The 22,239-nt window shown below is 36.8% G+C and overlaps 1 protein-coding gene across 1 annotated transcript in view; it reads left to right on the top strand.

The window, feature by feature from the left end:
- LOC107582939 (adenylosuccinate lyase) overlaps nt 1-12,896 on the top strand; it is a 36,048-nt gene extending 23,152 nt beyond the window's left edge. Inside the window, exons 15-17 of the mRNA XM_016268963.1 lie at nt 10,206-10,344; nt 10,521-10,594; nt 12,043-12,896. The gene's annotated coding sequence lies outside the window, so the exon portion shown is untranslated. The remainder of the gene's footprint in view (nt 1-10,205; nt 10,345-10,520; nt 10,595-12,042) is intronic.
- The last annotated feature ends 9,343 nt before the right edge of the window (nt 12,897-22,239 follow it).

The raw sequence follows: 22,239 nt of genomic DNA on the forward strand, positions 1-22,239 counted from the left end.
ACACACTTTCCTTATTTTTTCCACAACAAATGGCCAAGCAAGCGCAGCCACTGACAAGATACGCGATACAGAACGAGACCAAACGCGAAATTTAGTATTTCATACTAAATGATTGCAGATTTTGCCTTATGACTAAATATATTTTTTATGGTTCCCAAAATATGTCTCAGGTGAAAAAATGGGGCCAAAACCCTTTAGGGTATGCTTTTTTGGCCTTTTGGAAACATAGCAACTGATCGGTGCACGTTAGGTTTTTCAATATATTCTGATATTTGCCCCAACGACATGCAGCATTAAATTTGGATGCATTTTTAAGTTAATCCTGTGATGATTCATCCTCAAGACATTCAGTCTGAGAACAAACCCCTGGGATTGTTGGAATACATTGCAATTCTCCCAGGCCACAAACCACTCACATCATACAGGCTTTCCTCCTTGTCCTAAAAAAGACAAGCTTCACTCTTATTAACCGACTGCAGCTTGCTAAAGGATGATGTTGAGAATAATGGAATAGAGGTCTGTGTGTGCTGACCTTTCTGAGCTAAACTTGGCCAGCCGGTGTGAATGTGCTCCTAGGGTCTATTGTGTTCACAGCGGTTATCATTGTATTGCAGTTTCCTCTGTTCAAGAGAAAAAGAAAGGGAGAGAGAGAGAGCGCTAAAGCTGCTGTTGGATCTTAGACATGCTGAGGTTGTTCGAAATCTGGAAACATAATTGATATTAATGAGACTGTTTTAGATTCCTGAGGAAGACGGCAGGTTGATCGGGCAGGACAGGTACGCCCAGCTCCTGATTTGGGCCAGTATCTACTGTCCTATTTAAAACCACACCTATGTGTCAGTAAACTTAAAGAAAAACTAATTTTGATTAAAATGAAATTCATAGATTGAAGTTATAGTTATAGTTATAAAGAAATTAAATTAAATTGATTGTTTGTATCTGCTTTCTTGGTACTAAATGGCCATCCATCACCTTTCCTAGTGCAGGAGATTTAATGAAACCATGTCTTTCATGAGGTGTTTCTCCGAAAAAATTAAAATGAAGTGAATAGTTCAGATAATTTATGATGATATAAAGAGAACTCATAAAATTATGAATGCTTATGCAATTTAACAAATAAATTGTGACGTTGCTTTGGATTAAAGCATCTGCTAAATGAATAAATGTAAATGCATTATGTGTCATAAACTAACAGGGAAGCATTTATTAATGTAGTGTTAATTTCTAGCTACACTACCATTTAAAAGTTTAGGGGTCTGTTGAAAGAAAAAAATTAATACTTTTATTCAGCAAGGATGGATTAAATTGATCAAAAGTAACAGTAAAAACATTTATAATGTTACAAAAGACTTGTTTTTAATAAATTATCTTTATTCATAGGAGAACCTTGTGCATCACTGTAAAATCAAAAATACTAAGCAGCACAACTGGTTCAGCTTTCAGCTTTAACATCACAGGAATAAATTACATTTTCAAATATGATATCAAATAGAAAACAGTGATTTCAACTGTATAGTATTCACAGTATAACAGTTTTTACTGTATTTTTGATTAAATAAATGCAGTCTTGGTGAGCATAAGAGACTTATTTCAAAAACATCATTCTGACTCAAAGCATTTGAACGGTAGTGTATATTATTGGTCGTTGTTAATTCATAATTTGTCAATGTGTTAAAATCTTAAATGTTAATATGTAGCATATTAACATGAATAAATACTATAAAGTTTCATTTATCATTAGCTTAATGCATTAGCTAATATTAATGAATTTAATCTCTGTTCAAATTTCCCCCAATTTCTATTTATTGCTTCCTTCTCTCTTGTGGGATAGAAAGAACAAGAAACAGAGGCAGTGAGTGAGAAAGAGATGCGATTGGCTGAGGAATTTTGGCACTGTGTGAGTCTGTGTCCACCTGCAGATTCCTCTGTAAAGCTGTATAAAAGTAGGAGTGTAGCGGGTGAGAAGGGAGAGGGAGAGGGAGACAACTAATAAAACACAGACCTATTAAACAAAGTAATGAATATTAAAATGGGAGTGGAGAAAAAATGTTGGGAGCATTTTGCTATATTTTAAAATAGCTAACGGTAACACTTTATTTCGAGAGTCCACTTTAGACATTCTACTAACAGTAAGTAACTTTACAACTACATGTCAACTAGCAGTCATTAGAGTATTAGTAAACTGTCTGCTTAATATCTTCTACCACTTTATTTTGATGGGTCAACAACATACAACATACTGACTATCAGAAACTTTGCAAGTATATGTCAACTTATTCTACTAACCCTAAACCTACCCTAACAGTCTACTCTGAGAATTAGTAGACATGTAGTTGCTAATTAATTTGAATTAGTTGACATGTAGTTACAAAGTTACTTATAGTTAGTGGAATGTCTAAAGCGGACTATCGAAATAAAGCGTAAACTAGCTAACTTCTTTTGGTAGTTATTGGTCTGGATGAAAAATCCCCCTAATTGCCCCCTAATAGTTGACTTGTTAGGCTATGTAGGCAATTAAAGGCACATTATTATGATTTGAATTATTTATTAATAAATGTGTGATTAGTCGACTAATGCTTCAAATGAACGACTACTAGTCAACCAGAAAAATCTTTAGTCGAGAGCAGCCCTAATGGTAATGTATATGACAATCTTAATGTATTTAGTTTCGTCGGAATAGATCTACTATGATGCTGCTGCTGTTGGTTATTTTTGTTGTTGTAGATTATTGCTGCTGCTGCAAAGCAAGTACAGGAACTTGCTTCTGCCAATACATACACTGACACGGTTCTGTGAGTTTTTACGACACAAATAGCAAATATAATAACCTGTAGCAGATCTATACAAGTGGAACTGGGGAGGTGGAGGGTTTCAAAGGAACTCTGAAAGCATGCTGTGAAATGCTCTAGTTAATGCTAACCAACCATTTAAATGTAGAGCAGCAAGCTCATTGTCTGCGTATGCAACATAAACCAATCAGCTTATGCCAAGTAGTTTAAGGCTGTGAATATCATCAGTTTGCATTGATGACCCATCGACCCATCAGTCTGCGCCATCTAGAGTTTCATGACAGAAATTGGCGTTTAAGTCAGGTACACTTTTTAATTTAATTTAATTTTGTTTGTTTTTTTAAATTGTCTTTTTAAAAAACATTTTTTTTATGATGGTTGCTTGTCGGACTGTAAAACTGTAAAAGCCAAGGCAGACTGTGCAACATACAAACAGATTTACAAAGTACATCTTGACTGTTAATGGGCACTTAATAGCGATGTCAGAACATCACATGATTAACACAAGAAATGGAAATGGTGCTGCACAAACTGAAGTTCGTTTATTGCAATATTTCTTTGTTGTGGAAAACAAAAGGACATTTTGAGTGTCGTATGCTGTGCAAGAGTGAATTTGTGGACTACTCAAAGCACTGTCAATAGTATTGTCATAACAAAAAAATAAATAAAATGTTTGTGTATAATATAGATAAGATACAAAGTACAAATATTTGTGACTGAGCATCTCTCGAGTGCTCTGTGCTTATCAGCTTTTATTTAGATTGCTGTCATGGGAGTCACACTTCAGGACTGCAGAACTTTGTCAGAGATTTATCATGGAGGCAATTAATCAGTCGTTGGTGAGTATTACATCCTAAATGATTGCAGATTTTGCCTTATGACTAAATAAATGTTTTATGGTACACAAAATTTGTCTTAAAATGTGGCCAAAATCCTTTAGGGTTAGTACATTTTCCCACTCATTGGCATTTTGGAAACATAATGGATGGGTGCATGTCATATTTTATATTTTGAAATATACCCACCGACATGCAGCATTAAATTTGGATGCATTTTTAAGTTAATCCTGTGATGATTCATCCTCAAGACATTCAGTCTGAGAACAAACCCCTGGGATTGTTGGAATACATTGCAATTCTCCCAAGCCACAAACCACTCACATCATACTGGCTTTCCTCCTTGTCCTAAAAAAGACAAGCTTCACTCTTATTAACCGACTGCAGCTTGCTAAAGGATGATGTTGAGAATAATGGAATAGAGGTCTGTGTGTGCTGACCTTTCTGAGCTAAACTTGGCCAGCCGGTGTGAATGTGCTCCTAGGGTCTATTGTGTTCACAGCGGTTATCATTGTATTGCAGTTTCCTCTGTTCAAGAGAAAAAGAAAGGGAGAGAGAGAGAGCGCTAAAGCTGCTGTTGGATCTTAGACATGCTGAGGTTGTTCGAAATCTGGAAACATAATTGATATTAATGAGACTGTTTTAGATTCCTGAGGAAGACGGCAGGTTGATCGGGCAGGACAGGTACGCCCAGCTCCTGATTTGGGCCAGTATCTACTGTCCTATTTAAAACCACACCTATGTGTCAGTAAACTTAAAGAAAAACTAATTTTGATTAAAATGAAATTCATAGATTGAAGTTATAGTTATAGTTATAAAGAAATTAAATTAAATGGATTGTTTGTATCTGCTTTCTTGGTACTAAATGGCCATCCATCACCTTTCCTAGTGCAGGAGATTTAATGAAACCATGTCTTTCATGAGGTGTTTCTCCGAAAAAATTAAAATGAAGTGAATAGTTCAGATAATTTATGATGATATAAAGAGAACTCATAAAATTATGAATGCTTATGCAATTTAACAAATAAATTGTGACGTTGCTTTGGATTAAAGCATCTGCTAAATGAATAAATGTAAATGCATTATGTGTCATAAACTAACAGGGAAGCATTTATTAATGTAGTGTTAATTTCTAGCTACACTACCATTTAAAAGTTTAGGGGTCTGTTGAAAGAAAAAAATTAATACTTTTATTCAGCAAGGATGGATTAAATTGATCAAAAGTAACAGTAAAAACATTTATAATGTTACAAAAGACTTGTTTTTAATAAATTATCTTTATTCATAGGAGAACCTTGTGCATCACTGTAAAATCAAAAATACTAAGCAGCACAACTGGTTCAGCTTTCAGCTTTAACATCACAGGAATAAATTACATTTTCAAATATGATATCAAATAGAAAACAGTGATTTCAACTGTATAGTATTCACAGTATAACAGTTTTTACTGTATTTTTGATTAAATAAATGCAGTCTTGGTGAGCATAAGAGACTTATTTCAAAAACATCATTCTGACTCAAAGCATTTGAACGGTAGTGTATATTATTGGTCGTTGTTAATTCATAATTTGTCAATGTGTTAAAATCTTAAATGTTAATATGTAGCATATTAACATGAATAAATACTATAAAGTTTCATTTATCATTAGCTTAATGCATTAGCTAATATTAATGAATTTAATCTCTGTTCAAATTTCCCCCAATTTCTATTTATTGCTTCCTTCTCTCTTGTGGGATAGAAAGAACAAGAAACAGAGGCAGTGAGTGAGAAAGAGATGCGATTGGCTGAGGAATTTTGGCACTGTGTGAGTCTGTGTCCACCTGCAGATTCCTCTCACAATCCGTTTCACTCACAATACGCCCACAGGCCTGCTCTCTCTGCTCTTCCAACAGGGGGCACACTTGTGCTCGGTGGTATTTGCGTGACTAATTTCACACTCTCTCCTCTGCCCACTCGTCTCTCAGTCAGATTCATGGACAAAAGACATGGTGTCAGAGAGTGGGTGAGACGATGGGACTGTTGCCATTGGCAACCTGGATACCAACACAATGATGACCCAGGGAATACCCTGTGTCTAATGGAATAAATGGAGGCATTGAGGGAGAGGGAGACGGAGAGTGAGAGGAAGAGGAAGAGAGAGAGAGTTTATGTCTGACACATCAGAAAGACTGTGTGAATTGAAGTCCACCATTGTCTGCTGTATGAGATTCCAGCTCAGAGATGACAAAGATGGACTGCTCTTAGACCAGTGTGTGTGTGTGTGTGTGTGTGTGTGGCCTTAAATCTGTCTACAGCTGATCAAACTGACCCAACGTTGTAGTATTGTGCAGCCAGTTATATTCATTTTAAAGACAATCTTTAATTGACGACATAACCCCATGTAGTCAGAATGAGATTGTAAACACTGAAGTGTACGGGAGTTTTCTGAAGTCAAGGGGTGAGATTGTACTCCTATCAACAGGCAGCCAGCTGTCAAAATTACAGATTGTGCTTTTAACTGGAGGTCGTAAGGCATTTGGGGTGTTTAATGGGTTTGAGGCCTTTTTGACACAGAACAGGAAAATGTAAGGACAATAAATGGGATAAAAAAGTTAAATGGGGATACAAAGGGATGCTACCTTCCCACTGAGAAAAAAATTGCCTTTTAAAAGTTTCAAATTGCTATATTCCATATAGATTATAGATTAGATTTCTCGATTTTCTCATTCATCAGAAAAGAGGAGTCTGTAAAGTACATTGTGGTAATACATCCTGTATTACAAGCTCGGCAGGATGTGCTACCCCTATTTTTCACCTTATTTATCCAAGCGGATGTACACCCTAATATGTATTTTCTGTCTGACAAGGTGTGCAACCTCTGTTTTAAAAGTGGTAGTATATTGTATTAAGTGTTTCCTGTTGACAAGATGTGCTACCCAGTTTGTGGCTCATTTTGTGAAAGAAGCCCATTTTTTTCAGGCAAAAATGACAGCTTAAGCTACTGGTAGATCATCCTTAAAGGGTATGTCAAATTTTCAGAACACTTGGAGCTTAATGTTAGGCTCAGTACAGCTAAGCATAAGCTAGGTAGCTATTACAGTCAGCAGTGGAGATCACATGAGCTGTCAAAGTGAATTTTACATGAGTACCACTGCTTTATCTTACTTTTTAAAAGATCATTAGGAACACTTTCTTTAAGAGAAATCTTTTACGATTTGCTTCATTCAGAAATTTCTCTGAAAAATTAATGTGTTTTTTGATTCAGGAACACAGACCCTTCTCAATATGCTGCATGAGATTACAGGCCGAGATAAAAGCACTCCTACGGCAAATTCGCACACGCCATCAAAGTTATCCTCCTATTGTTCACCCAACACACAGGAAGCCAGCATGTTGTGTTATTGTTGGATGACAAGACGACAAGTGAGGGAGATGTGCTACCCAGTTTGTGGCTCATTTTGAGAAAGAAGCCCATTTTTTTCAGGCAAAAATGACAGCTTAAGCTACTGGTAGATCATCCTTAAAGGGTATGTCAAATTTTCAGAACACTTGGAGCTTAATGTTAGGCTCAGGACAGCTAAGCATAAGCTAGGTAGCTATTACAGTCAGCAGTGGAGATCACATGAGCTGTCAAAGTGAATTTTACATGAGTACCGCTGCTTTATCTTACTTTTTAAAAGATCATTAGGAACACTTTCTTTAAGAGAAATCTTTTACGATTTGCTTCATTCAGAAATTTCTCTGAAAAATTAATGTGTTTTTTGATTCAGGAACACAGACCCTTCTCAATATGCTGCATGAGATTACAGGCCGAGATAAAAGCACTCCTACGGCAAATTCGCACACGCCATCAAAGTTATCCTCCTATTGTTCACCCAACACACAGGAAGCCAGCATGTTGTGTTATTGTTGGATGACAAGACGACAAGTGAGGGAGAGGAACCAAGTAGAGAAGAAATTGGGATTTGGGATGCAAGAGAGAGAAATTGGATCGGTTCTGGCATCTGCTTCTGCTACCTGCAGTCGAAACCTGATTCCGATCCGCTCTTTGCAATTGAACCAGAGCTGTGAGGACACTGGGATTCATCTCTGAACAGGAAGGTGTAAAGAATGATGGGAAAACCAGCGGCAGGGAGAATGGAGGGGAGAGTGCCAGATATTGGCTGATGTCAGACCTTTTGCATTGGTTGTTGTGGAGGTTTTGATTTTTCATTACAATGTTTAATTTGAGCCACCTTAAAGAAACCGTAACGGATGTAAACCCAGGTGGCAGAAACACAAGATCACAGTGTGTTCTTTTTGTACCATATACACCTAAAATTTAGCCAAAAAATAGCAAGTGATTACAGACAGATATAATGTATATATCATATAAATACTATAAAGTTTCATAAAGTTAAAGCATATAATATTATGTATCTGTTGTAACACAACTGTAATTCTCAACCTACTTGGATTGTTAGAATACTGTTTTGTAGTGGGTTAGGAAAGGAAAGAGGTCTTCAGATTCTGCTTACCTCTAACCCGGAGTACAAATGCAAATCTCTGTAGAAATGTTGATCCAAGATCTCGTTCCCCTTCTAACTGACCCCTAGAATCAAAGTAAAGATTAACCTTTTTCTAAATTAAGAAGGTTAACATGAAAGACAACAAATGTTGGACTCTTAGCCTGAGATGTTTTACAACAAGTGTGTCTAATCCTGCTCCTGGAGGTCCACCTGCCTGTAAAATTCAGCTCCAACCCAGTCCAACACACCTGTCTGGAAGTTTCGAAGAGTCCTGAACCTTGATTACCTAATTAATGTGATTTTTAATTAGGACTGGAGCTAATCTCTGCAGGAATGTAGATCGCTAGGAGCATTTTTGGGACTAAGTTTTGAATAAGAGAAGTTCTCGATTACCTGGTTCAGGTATGTACTGTATTATGAGGGCTGGAGCTAAACTCTGCATGAATAAGGACCTCTAGGAGCACGATTGGACATATTTGGGGACTGTAAGTTTTGAGTAGTCCTGAAGACCATGTCTGCATCTGATATTGCATACTTCTCTACTATATATAGGCAAAAAAATAGTAGGCCTATGTGAAAATAGTAGTACAGTATGTCCGATTTCACAGTAGTCATACTAGTAGACCTACTACTTCTGACAAGATTCTGAAGTACGCATCCAGTAGACACTATCCCATGAGGCCACGGGAGAGGATTTGTGAATTGAAGTAAAGCGACGCAACAGATGTTGATAGGTCACATGACAATGGCAACAATTCTTACTACACACATTCATACTACATAGAACATACTTTTTTTTTCGAAAGAAGTACCTACTCAGAGAGTGAGCAATTTCAGACGTAGCCCTTGATTACTTGGTTCAGATATGCACTGAATAATGAGGGCTGGAGCTAAACTCTGCAGGAAATTGAACCTCTAGGAGCAGGATTTGATGTCCTTGGAGACTATTTCCAGTGAGGCGGGCAGAACCCTTAGGCTTTTGTTCAAGGCCAGATCTTGAGTGTAAAAATGACAGAGAGAGACTTGACCAACACAATGCCACGGTTTCTTCTAGAACACAGGCCTGGAGGAGGAAATGTCTAATGTAAGCACTTCCATACTGCACCACTTTGGAATTGTGAGTTTTTAGACCCATATCTAAGATGTCTGGAGATTATAGTGTATATTATATTGTACTGTATTTTGCTCTATTGAAGACTATTGTCTGGCCATCTCAGGGTTGTCTCAGAGCTAAACTAGGCCAGTCAAGGTTTCTCTGCCCACCCTCCTTGAGATGGTCAGACAGCTAGCATTGTTTTCACATACAATTTGCTTTGTGCTTGAGTGTGAGAGAGCTCTGTATCCTCACCGTGGAAAGCCTCAGAGAGAGCTCTGCCTTCAAGCATGAAGGCTTCAAGAGAGCCCTTCCCTGCTGCTGGAAACCTGTGAGCCCTGCCCTGACGCCAGCTAACTCCGCTCTCAGTCTACTTCCTATTAATCTCCTATTCTTTTATCTCTGATTTCTTAATTCCTGCCATTTTAAACCAGCGTGAACTTCCATGCTAAGTCCAGCGTTATGTGGTTTAGAGCTGGTTTGATGTTGGTCAAAACATAGTTGCTCTGTTAGTAGTCAGTTAGTGGTGATTGGCCAAGAAAATCATGCTAATGTAGCTATAGTTAAGAACCCCAGTGGGAACATCAGCATCCAAAACACAATGTTACATGTCATTCGCATGTACTTGAACTTACAAAGTGTTAAAGGTGCAGTAACATTATAATTGCTGGACTGAAAGGGTCAGGTAGAGTTGGTATACATTTAATAAATATATATATTGTAATAATAATAATAATTATTGTTGTTGTAATTTCAAAGATTTTTAATTTAGAATATTTTTTAACCTTCACACCAGACATAACAGGACAGAGTTCTAAATGATGATGATTGCAATTTCAAATATTATTTTAATAACAATATAAACATTATCATAATTATTACCATTATAATGCAATATTATTTTTTATTTATAACAATTATAACAACAACAACAACAATAACCTTCACACCAAACATAGCGGGATAGGGTTCTAAAACTGCTGTTTGTTCACTAAACAGGAGAAACCATGAGGCAAGCACACAAGCCAGGCTATCCTTCAACAGAACAGGACATGTCACAGGAAGTTGTTGTGCAAACAGGAAGGACAGAATGAAGAGTGGAAGATGACGTCCACATCAGAGGAAATACAATGCACCTGTAAGTTATCTGGAAGTGTACTCAATTATTTCTCTCTCTCTCACACACACACACACACACACACACACACACACACACACACACATACACTCACACACTTACTTGAGAGACATTTTGATTTTGTTAAGTGTTGCAGATCTGCTTTTGATATTTGATACCTGTTTGATATTTTGCAGTGAGCATCATATGGAATCCAAAATCCAATCATCATCATCATCTGAGCCAAATTGCGAGCCGCGCATCCAGGCATGTAAGCCAGTGTTTGGAACTGTATGTATGTGCATGTGTGTACAGTATACATCAGTGTGGAAGGTGGAGGGCTCTTCAGGAGGTGTGCTGAGGTCATATGTTTCCTGGCAGAGGAGTAACCCTGCAGGCATGGAAGCATGAGGATATTAATACCACACAGTGTGGAAGTCCCGCTCCCACATATACACACACCCACACACAGGAGAAACGATGAAGATCACACATCCTCGTTCGGTTTTACACCACTGAAGTTGGTGGTAAACAAAGTCAAAGGTCACCGAGGTAAACGTGAGGTTTATGTCAAGCAATGATGTATATCATTTATCTTCACAAGAAAACAGACCATTCACCTGCCTCCAAAGAGGCATTACCAGTGAACACAATTTTTGCTTCATGCGAGTGATAGATTGCATTTAGTTTACTGCAACATTTTAGAACCGGGCGTGAAGATTGCAGTCTGTCTGAGGCAGTAAAGAAACACACAGTGGTTTTCAGAATATAGTTTGAAATGTTTCCTATTGTGTCAGTTGAGCATTAGATTTTATCCACGTCACAATGATGGGAAACGCACAACAATACACTGTAACTGGGTCGACGTAGACAGCTTAAAAAAGGATAGATTGCAGGACAGCACGACTACCATTCTGGCCAACTTTTTCCTACAAAACGGAAATGAATTAGTTTGATTTAACAATCATTTAACAATTCACAATAATTAAAAAATGATTAATTTTGCAACATTGACACTATTGTCTTGCTACAGCTGCTTTATAGCAGAATTGGGCTTCGCCTCATTTTTGAAGTTTGCATTATTGATTCTGTTACTCTCCTGTTTAATTCGGCGAAGCTGCTTTGAAAATCTCAACTGTATAAAGTGCTATAAAAATCAAATTGACTTGACCTCAAGTCATATGGCATGTGAGGAAAAGTGTGCTATTACTTTTGTAAGTGCTCAGACTTTACTATTTTTCCCTGCAGACAATAAAATCCATTAAAAATAATTAAAGGAGGGACTTGAGCCATATGTAGAGACTAGAATATCACAGAGACTTAGGATGTTAGGATGGCCTCTTTTGACTTAAGCCAGTAAGCAACCACCCAGAATACCCTAGCAACTGCATAGCAACGTGTTTAAAAATTCTCCAAATGCCTTAGCAACTGCATAGCAATGCAATGGACACCATAACTTAGCATTGTGTTGTGTGATGTAAAAATCCTGTTACGTATGCAATTGCTGTTTTTATGCGTATTGTGTTTAGTATTCAGGGCACTTAAAGAAAACAGAAAGAGTGTGAGAAATGCCAAGAAGTATTAAACAGTCAAAGACATCTTCATCTGCAGTAGACACCAAAATAAAGGCCTGAGGAGCTCAGCGTTTGGTTTGGCTTTCAGGAATATTACTCCGAAAGCTTCTCAGTTACTGTGGTAAAATCATCTTTCATTTCACAGGGAGATAAAGCCACATTCCTCACAATAATGGAACCTGAGACGCGGTAGAAAGAGAGCTGCTGATGGAGGGAGGAAAACAGCTTGTCATCCATTCTCTCAGATCAACTAATAACAGAGAGCACAGCACGTGCTGGAGGAACTAATGGAAGCACATACACAAAAACTGAAACCCAGATCAAGTATGACATTTCTGTATTATCCTGTTTTGGGATATTGTGATACAAAATACTGGATGGAAACACCAAGATGCAAATAATGTTAAAAATATGCACAAAAAATGCATGCACTCGCTTAAGGTGGATAACTTTTTCAGTCTTTAAGAAGATGTGCACATAAACAACAATGAAAACATTCAGAATAGAATACTAGGACTCTTAAATATACGACTTAAAGATGTTCTGGATGAATAAAAAAAAAAAAGTGTGACTTTGCCTAAACAAGTCATGTGACTGAACAGTTTCAGGCATAACATATTTTTGTAGGCAAAAACCTGGAATTGAGTTACTGTAGCATTTTGCACTTCTGGTTTCATCGTCCAGAAGGCAATGGTTTTCATGAATGGGCTTTGGTTAAATGGCTGAAATAAGGTCTGTGGTCAGCACAAGCTCAAGATATTTTTATGGTTTATTCTACAACATAAAATGCCTCAGTAATACCCCTCTGTGTGTTTTTTAAAGCTTTTACTTCACTGCAGCATCTATTACCTGTTAGAGCTGTATGGCATACAGTTAGGGCATTTTTGTCTGTTTTAAACCCCCAAAGTCCATTTTAAAATTAAGCAGTAAGATATAAAAGACTGTATAGTCACTGTGTGTGCATGATAGCTAAGTGTACTAGTGTTGTGCATAATTCTATGGTGTATGTTTTCATTACATGGAGCAAAGTACACATGATTTTCAATTTAGAAGCTGTGTGAATCCAGCTTAGTGTTGGTATGCTTATGTGTGAGAAGAATGTTGTGCATTTTTGTCTCTGTTTGGCTGGCATGGTGGGAGGAACACTGGGGGAGAGGTTTTGTTGCTTGGGATTTTCCCAGCGTAACACACACAGGCCTGAAATCAAGCAGGTCATCTTAGTCATTCCATCCAGACACCTGCAACCTCATCAAAAAAAATAATTTTGCAACATTGACACTATTGTCTTGCTACAGCTGCTTTATAGCAGAATTGGGCTTCGCCTCATTTTTGAAGTTTGCATTATTGATTCTGTTACTCTCCTGTTTAATTCGGCGAAGCTGCTTTGAAAATCTCAACTGTATAAAGTGCTATAAAAATCAAATTGACTTGACCTCAAGTCATATGGCATGTGAGGAAAAGTGTGCTATTACTTTTGTAAGTGCTCAGACTTTACTATTTTTCCCTGCAGACAATAAAATCCATTAAAAATAATTAAAGGAGGGACTTGAGCCATATGTAGAGACTAGAATATCACAGAGACTTAGGATGTTAGGATGGCCTCTTTTGACTTAAGCCAGTAAGCAACCACCCAGAATACCCTAGCAACTGCATAGCAACGTGTTTAAAAATTCTCCAAATGCCTTAGCAACTGCATAGCAATGCAATGGACACCATAACTTAGCATTGTGTTGTGTGATGTAAAAATCCTGTTACGTATGCAATTGCTGTTTTTATGCGTATTGTGTTTAGTATTCAGGGCACTTAAAGAAAACAGAAAGAGTGTGAGAAATGCCAAGAAGTATTAAACAGTCAAAGACATCTTCATCTGCAGTAGACACCAAAATAAAGGCCTGAGGAGCTCAGCGTTTGGTTTGGCTTTCAGGAATATTACTCCGAAAGCTTCTCAGTTACTGTGGTAAAATCATCTTTCATTTCACAGGGAGATAAAGCCACATTCCTCACAATAATGGAACCTGAGACGCGGTAGAAAGAGAGCTGCTGATGGAGGGAGGAAAACAGCTTGTCATCCATTCTCTCAGATCAACTAATAACAGAGAGCACAGCACGTGCTGGAGGAACTAATGGAAGCACATACACAAAAACTGAAACCCAGATCAAGTATGACATTTCTGTATTATCCTGTTTTGGGATATTGTGATACAAAATACTGGATGGAAACACCAAGATGCAAATAATGTTAAAAATATGCACAAAAAATGCATGCACTCGCTTAAGGTGGATAACTTTTTCAGTCTTTAAGAAGATGTGCACATAAACAACAATGAAAACATTCAGAATAGAATACTAGGACTCTTAAATATACGACTTAAAGATGTTCTGGATGAATAAAAAAAAAAAAGTGTGACTTTGCCTAAACAAGTCATGTGACTGAACAGTTTCAGGCATAACATATTTTTGTAGGCAAAAACCTGGAATTGAGTTACTGTAGCATTTTGCACTTCTGGTTTCATCGTCCAGAAGGCAATGGTTTTCATGAATGGGCTTTGGTTAAATGGCTGAAATAAGGTCTGTGGTCAGCACAAGCTCAAGATATTTTTATGGTTTATTCTACAACATAAAATGCCTCAGTAATACCCCTCTGTGTGTTTTTTAAAGCTTTTACTTCACTGCAGCATCTATTACCTGTTAGAGCTGTATGGCATACAGTTAGGGCATTTTTGTCTGTTTTAAACCCCCAAAGTCCATTTTAAAATTAAGCAGTAAGATATAAAAGACTGTATAGTCACTGTGTGTGCATGATAGCTAAGTGTACTAGTGTTGTGCATAATTCTATGGTGTATGTTTTCATTACATGGAGCAAAGTACACATGATTTTCAATTTAGAAGCTGTGTGAATCCAGCTTAGTGTTGGTATGCTTATGTGTGAGAAGAATGTTGTGCATTTTTGTCTCTGTTTGGCTGGCATGGTGGGAGGAACACTGGGGGAGAGGTTTTGTTGCTTGGGATTTTCCCAGCGTAACACACACAGGCCTGAAATCAAGCAGGTCATCTTAGTCATTCCATCCAGACACCTGCAACCTCATCAAAAAAAAACCCTGCTGCCATCAATCATAACTTTGCATACGACAGATTTATGACCAAAAGCAACTTGGTCAAAATCAGACCTTGCACAAATTTGTGTCGTTCATGGTCATCACTCACACATGAAGAATATGTGTGTGAGTGATGCAGCTATTAAAAATAATTTTTCTGTCCATAAAAATCTTCAAACACATATAAAGAGGCATTCTTGTACAATCACATAGCCACAGATTTATATACACCTATAAAGAAACAGACATCGCAGATGTTCGGAGCAAAAAACATGATGCAGATGACGTGGAGTAAAAAACAAGATATCATGGCCACAAATTAACAGTTTGCAACAGTAACAATTTGTAGTTTCATACAGTGTGCGTTGATGATCTTGCTCTTCGAGACAGAGCAAGCTTTATCTGTGGCTGAATGTGAACTGCGCTCGCTAAAATATTTGAGATCTTTTAAGAGACTCAGAAGAGGTCAAAGGTTTTTTGGCTCTAACTTGCTATGGCACGAGTGAGTCACTTTTCAAATGCTGTTCCCAACAGAATCTAAAAACATCCTTGGAAAAACATCCAGCTGTAAACAAAATATATGTGTATGTAAAAAAATGCAAACAGAAGATTTTATGTAATATTATTTCTTTGTGGTGGTACTGTTAAAGATCATAATATAAAATTGAAGCCAAGTTTGGCTTGGTTATATTTCTTTCCCATCCGTGTGTTTACAGGCACATCAACATAAGAGAAAGAAATGGGGAATGAAGGGGAAAGAAGATGATCGAGTCCCATGAATCCTAAACTAGGAGGTGAATCAGAGGTGATTCTTGTGGCCCATTTGGTGTCACTTAAAGGAATAGTTCACCCCAAAATCTTTCAATCTCAAGTGAAAAAGTGGTCTCGTCTGAATCAGGAGAGAAATATGCACCGATCAAGCAGTGTTTACAAGCGAAAACAGGACTGGACTGGAGTCATGTGGATTATTGTGATGTTTTTATCAGCTGTTTAAACTCTCATTCTGACAGCACCCATTCACTGCAGAGGATCCATTGGTGACTAATGGCTCGTTTCCACCGAGCGGTGCAGTTCAGTACAGTACAGTACAGTATGATTCAGGTTACACCATGATTACACCATAATCTGACTTGCGTTTCCACTGCCAACAGTTGATAGGCGTGCTGTATGCTGGAAAGTAGCGATCAACGTCATTCTCGCGCAAAAAAGAAAGTGCAACATTCTCTGTGTGTATGCGTGTGAAAATATTAAATTATAAAACACACTATATTATATTTTTTGTGTTTGCGTACTCTGACGTAAACAAGCATGCATGAGCAGTATGGCGGAGCGAGGGAAGGAGATGCTTCATTCCCCTTGTTGCACGCGCAAGTAACGGTTCTCTGTCAACCAATCAGCATTCTGCAGGGAGTCTAGCTCCACCCTTTAGGTACTGTACTACTGTGCTAGGTACCCCAATGCAAAGGTCCCAAAAAAGTGGTACGGTACAGTTCCCTATTTTGGTACCATTCACAACTGCTGACAATTGAAACGGTAAAGCAATTGCATACCGTAATGTACTGTACTGAACCGTACCGTTCGCTGGAAACGAGCCATCTGTAATTCAAGCATTTTTATAGCATATTTGCATTTGGTTTCATATGTAACATACACCTTTTTCAAATTTTCTCTTTCAAATTCACTCTGAAATGTCATATTATGAAAATAAAATGAGTTATGAATGGTAGGATCACTGTAATATTTAGATGTATGTTTAACATTTTGATATAGTTCACACATACTTAAACTAATATTTTTAGCATTTAGCAATATTTTTAGCATAACAAGCTAAAACATAATCGAAAACGGCGCACAAGTTGAGAGAATTTGCTATTATGATAAATAATTAATCATTGTACTATGTGTTATGCGTTTTTGTATGCTTACAGTATTGCATCATTAGCTTAGCAACATGTTGTGACTCTTCCTTGCGCTATTTCTGTTCTGGAACACAAATGGATTTGGGGACACACATTGTCTGTTAAGAAGTAGAGCAACTAATGTGTTATTATTTTGGACATGTTGTGAGGAAGGTGTATTCTTCAGGGTGACCACTTCCCTGTAATGTGGAAAGATTCCAGTGACCGTGCAGTATTGTATGTTTTGAGGAAGCACAGTTCAGGTTATGCTACGGAAAACACCCTATTTGTCAGAGCTAGTTTTGTTTGAGAGGAGATGCACACTCACTCGGAAAAAAGTCACCAATTCGGCCAGAAGAGGACAACAATAACATGTTGTTTGATGAGAGCAAATCAATGAATAATCCAGAGGCCCAATAGAATCCTCTTCATCACAGCAGAGATTATGACAATTGGCCCATTCAAAATGCTCTGCAGCGAAAGGTCCTGTGCAGAGGAGCGCCCATTTATCATAACTCATTACTTCATCGTGCTATCAGTGAATAGTATGACTTATTTGATCGTTCTCATTCTCAGTCTTTTTTCCCCTCTCTGTTCTCTCATTTTAGAGCTGTCTTTCTTTTGCGGTTTGCAATATTACTTTGTTAAATCTATAAAACATTTAAGAAATTATGACTTAAAAGTATATATTTTTTTAAATCAGCTCTTAAAAAAAAAGAAAAAAAGATTAAAATAATTAAAAATATATACACTACAGTTCAAATGTTTGGGGTCAGTAAGATTTATTAATAATAAATTAATACATTTATTCAGACTTTTATTATTACTTTTTAAAAATACTTTTATAGATTTTCACATTGTTAGAGACAATATTTCAAATAAATGAAATTATTTTGAAGTACGTCAGAGAATCCTGAAAATTTGTATGTATATAAAAAAAAACTTATATGATGGTTTCCCCAAAAATATTAAGCAGCACAACTGTTTTCAACATTGATAATAATAAGAAATGTTTATTTAGCAGCAAATCAGTGAAATTTGCAGAGTGATTTCTGAAGGATCATGTGACACTGAAGACTGGAAATTCAGCTTTGCCAATCAAGAAAATATTCAAATAGAAAACATTTACTTCAAATTGTAAGAATATTTCACATGATTAATATTTTAGTGTATCAAATAAATGCAGCCTTGTTGAGCACAAGAGACTTCAAAAACATTTTTACAATTCTTGCCAACCCCATAAACGGTAGTTTATTAACTTTATATAGGCTACAACTGATTCTTTTTAATACATAAATGCATAGTAATGTAATTGATTAAACTGCTATTTTGGTTTTAAAGGTTTTCAAACTTTTAGTCATGGATAGTTTTTTCCCCCCACTTTTTTTCAATAATCTTGTACATTCATTCATTTAACAAGTGAAGTCTTAACATAAGCTACTTGAGAGGAAGCTATACTTTGTGAGATTGTTTCCCCCCTTAAGTATTAATTGCTTTATTATTGCTTAATTATTGGGAATCATTAGAAAAATATTAATTTGTATAATATTCACTGTAAAGTTAAATGATATCTAGTAAAATATTTAAGTTAAAAGTAGCCTATTTCTGTTTTGGTGTTGCTGAAGGGTCACTGGAGCTGTAGTGATGGGACTGTGGAGAAACACTGATCTAGACTTTTGTGCACCATGTTCACCAGACTAGATAGAGTCCTGAACTGCGTTTCTACACTCTCACTGTGAGTGAACACACCCATGAGTCCCAACAGCTGGCTTTGTACTGTAATGGTTCTGCAGATCTGAACAATAGTGTTCCTCTCCGGTCTTTATCCGGTTCATTGAGCCTTGCTGTTACTCGTATTGTACAGCATCCTGTCCAGGAGCAAAGATGGTTATGACAACACAGCAAGACAGAGCTCTGATCACAGTTATTCCAGTGCTAAATAATTTCAGCACAATGCTAAAAGTTAGTCACATTTCTTGCTAATTAAGCTTTTTATCCAAATCGACCTGGGGACAATTATTAGTGGTGCCTGCTAAGGCAAAAATGTGGTGTAACTTGTTTTGCATCATTTCTGCTGCAGACTTTTGCAAAACCTCAAATCGTTCTGCTTGTTGATGCAAAAAAAAAAAAAAAAAAAAGCAAAGAGAATTGGAGGAGGTCTCTTGCATTTCATTCTGTTAAAACAACAACAACAACAACCTAGAAACACCCTAGCAACTGCATAGCAACATGCTCAAAAGAATAGTTAAAATATTAAAATAAAATAAAACCAAAATACATTTTCCTGACAATTCACTCACTTTCAAGCCATCCAAGATGGAGATGAGTTTGTTTCTTCATTGGAACAGATTTGGAGAAATTCAACATTACATCACTTGCTCACCAATGGATCCTCTGCAGTGAATGGGTGCCGTCAGAATGAGAGTCCAAACAGCTGATAAAAACATCACAATAATCTACAAATAATCCACACAACTCCAGTCCATCAAATAACGTCTTGTGACGTAAAATGTTGTGTGTTTGACAAATCAAATTGTCAAATCAATAAGAAACAAATCCATCAATAAGGCATTTGAACTTTAAAACATAACTTCTGTCCAAATACCAGTTCAAAATCTATAATAACACTTCCTCCTAGGGATGTAACGATTCACGATTTATTTTATTTTTTTAACAAAATGAGATTTAAGACAAATTATAAACTAAATGTGTCCTTTTATTATTGCTTGGACAAAATGCTGCACATTTCTTTGTGAAATTGAAATATAACACTATAATAATATACTAATATAGCACTTGTAAATTACTGCTCTTTGGTTGGTTTTGATTGCTTCTATTGTCCTAATTTGTAAGTCGCTTTGGACAAAAGCGTCTGCTAAATGACAAAATTTAAATATAATGTAAATAACAAAACTACATTGAAATTTTAAAACAAGCCCCAAATCAAATAAATAACACAAATAAAATAAATATGTTCATATAAACAAACTAAGGCTTTGTCTGTGCTCTTTCCTTTTAAAATTAGAGGCAACCACTGCATTTTAATCCTGATCCAAACAAAGAAGCAGCATACATGCAACATGAGCAGTTTTTAAACTAAATTAAATTGTATAATTTCGAAATTTGAAGCAAAAACAGAATGGTTTGACCAGTTTTGTGAAACTATAAATAAAAATATCTGCATGAAACAGAAACAGCAGACGAGCTGAACGAGGCGCAGATTCACTCTCTGCCAGCAGGTGGTTTCCGCTGTAAACAAAGCAGCGCTGCACTTATGAACTTTAATATGCATTATACAGAAGCAAGATGAAAAGAAAAAAATACCATCTAAACTTTTCTAAAGACAGTAAGTTCCCCTCAGACATGCATTCATATAAACTCCTACCCCTAAATGAATCACGATTTGTTTAGCATCTCAACCGATTTGAATGGATTTTCAACCGGCTCGCGGTTAATCGTTACATCCCTACTTCCTCCAGTGAAAAAGTCTGTCCGCTGTTGTCTTCTCGCATCAAAATTCAGAGACATGTTTGTTTAGAACTGTTTTGGCTTGTTATCTCGATCTTTGCATATTTCTATCTTGATTCAGACGAGACAACTTTTTCACTGGAGAAGGCAATATTATGAATAGAGAACTCATTTTTAGCCAAGCACCAGTTTAAATGTAAAAACCAAGCACCAGTTTAAATGTAAAAACGTATTCATGATGGATTTGTTTATTATCAGATTTTCGCTTCACAAGACATTGATCGATGGACTGGAGTCGTATGGATTACTTCAGGATTATTGTGATGTTTTTATCAGTTTGGACTCTGACGGCACCCATTCACTGCAGAGGATCCATTGGTGAGCAAGTGTAATATAATGCTAAATTTCGCCAAATCTGTAAAGAAACAAACTCATCTACAACTTGGATGGCCTGAGGGTGAGTACATTTTCAGCAAATTGTCATTTTTGCATGAACTATTCGTTTAAGGACACTAAGAACACTTTAAGAACCATTTAAATGGCAGTTTATGTGTGTAATTTCTGCTGCACTAGCATCGCCAATTGGAAATCCAAAAATAATGATGTGAAATACTGTGCAAAATGATCTGAAAACTCGCCATGTACATAATCATGAACAGACTTGAACAAATGGGTACATATAACAGATGAAAGAATCCAAGGAATAGTGTAATATCAAAAGGATGAATGGATGAGAGGGGGCAGGGAGGAGGTGGAGAAGGAGAGAGGAAGTGGGAGACAAAGAACTGGATGGAGAAAGAGGGAGTGTGGGAGTTACAGCGTGAGATGAATGGAGAATTTAAAAAAATGAACATTGCACAACTCTGTGAATAAAGAGAAGAACAGAACGGGAGCAGAGATATAAATGAGAACTTGGATTAGTTGTGAGAGGTTGTCCAGCCAGCCTTTGTTCACACTTGCCCTCTTGACCTGTCCTTTTCCGAATAAGACAGATCATATCTGCTCACGCACGTGTATCAGTGATAATTCTCTGCCAGTGCTCATCGTGATGTGATATGGCCACAGAGCTCTTTTGTTTGAGGCAATTGGCAGCTGCCCACACATTTTTCTAGTAGACTTGTGGTTTATTAACATCTTTTAAGTGCAAGTGTAACACAGTAAAACACAGTGAACAATCTAAGTGCAGTTGATAAAAGGGCTATTTTGGTTTTAAAGGTATTATTAAATCTGTACAATTAATGGACGTTTATTTACTCATCCACATCCACATCCGGTCAAAAATGTAGACAACACGTGATTGCATTTTTTAAATGATTTTAAAGACCTTTCGAAAGGTTCATGTTTAAAGCCTTGATGTAGTAGACATACAGTGGGTACGGAAAGTATTCAGACCCCCTTAAATTGTTCACTCTTTGTTATATTGCAGCCATTTGCTAAAATCATTTAAGTTATTTTTTTTTCCTCAATGTACACACAGCACCCCATATTGACAGAAAAACACAGAATTGTTGACATTTTTTGCAGATTTATTAAAAAAGAAAAACTGAAATATCACATGGTCCTAAGTATTCAGACCCTTTGCTGTGACGCTCATATATTTGTGTATAATATGATATTGATCACAGATAGGCATGAGCATAAACCACTGTCTGAAAATGTTGTATTCATCTCTTCTTAAATCTGGACCTTTGGCCTCCATGCTGAAGCAATAGGACTTTAAGATCCTCATCTCAAGATATATGCACCACACTCTTAAAAATAAAGGTTCTTTACTGGCATTGGTGGTTTCATGAAGAACCTTTATCATTTAACCTTTTTGTTGCACAAATTGTTATTTATAACGTTAAAAACATTCGGTTACACTTTACTTGAAGGGGTGTG

This window comes from Sinocyclocheilus grahami, unplaced genomic scaffold (assembly GCF_001515645.1).
Source record: "Sinocyclocheilus grahami isolate Dianchi unplaced genomic scaffold, SAMN03320097.WGS_v1.1 scaffold48.1, whole genome shotgun sequence".
NCBI lineage: Eukaryota > Metazoa > Chordata > Actinopteri > Cypriniformes > Cyprinidae > Sinocyclocheilus > Sinocyclocheilus grahami.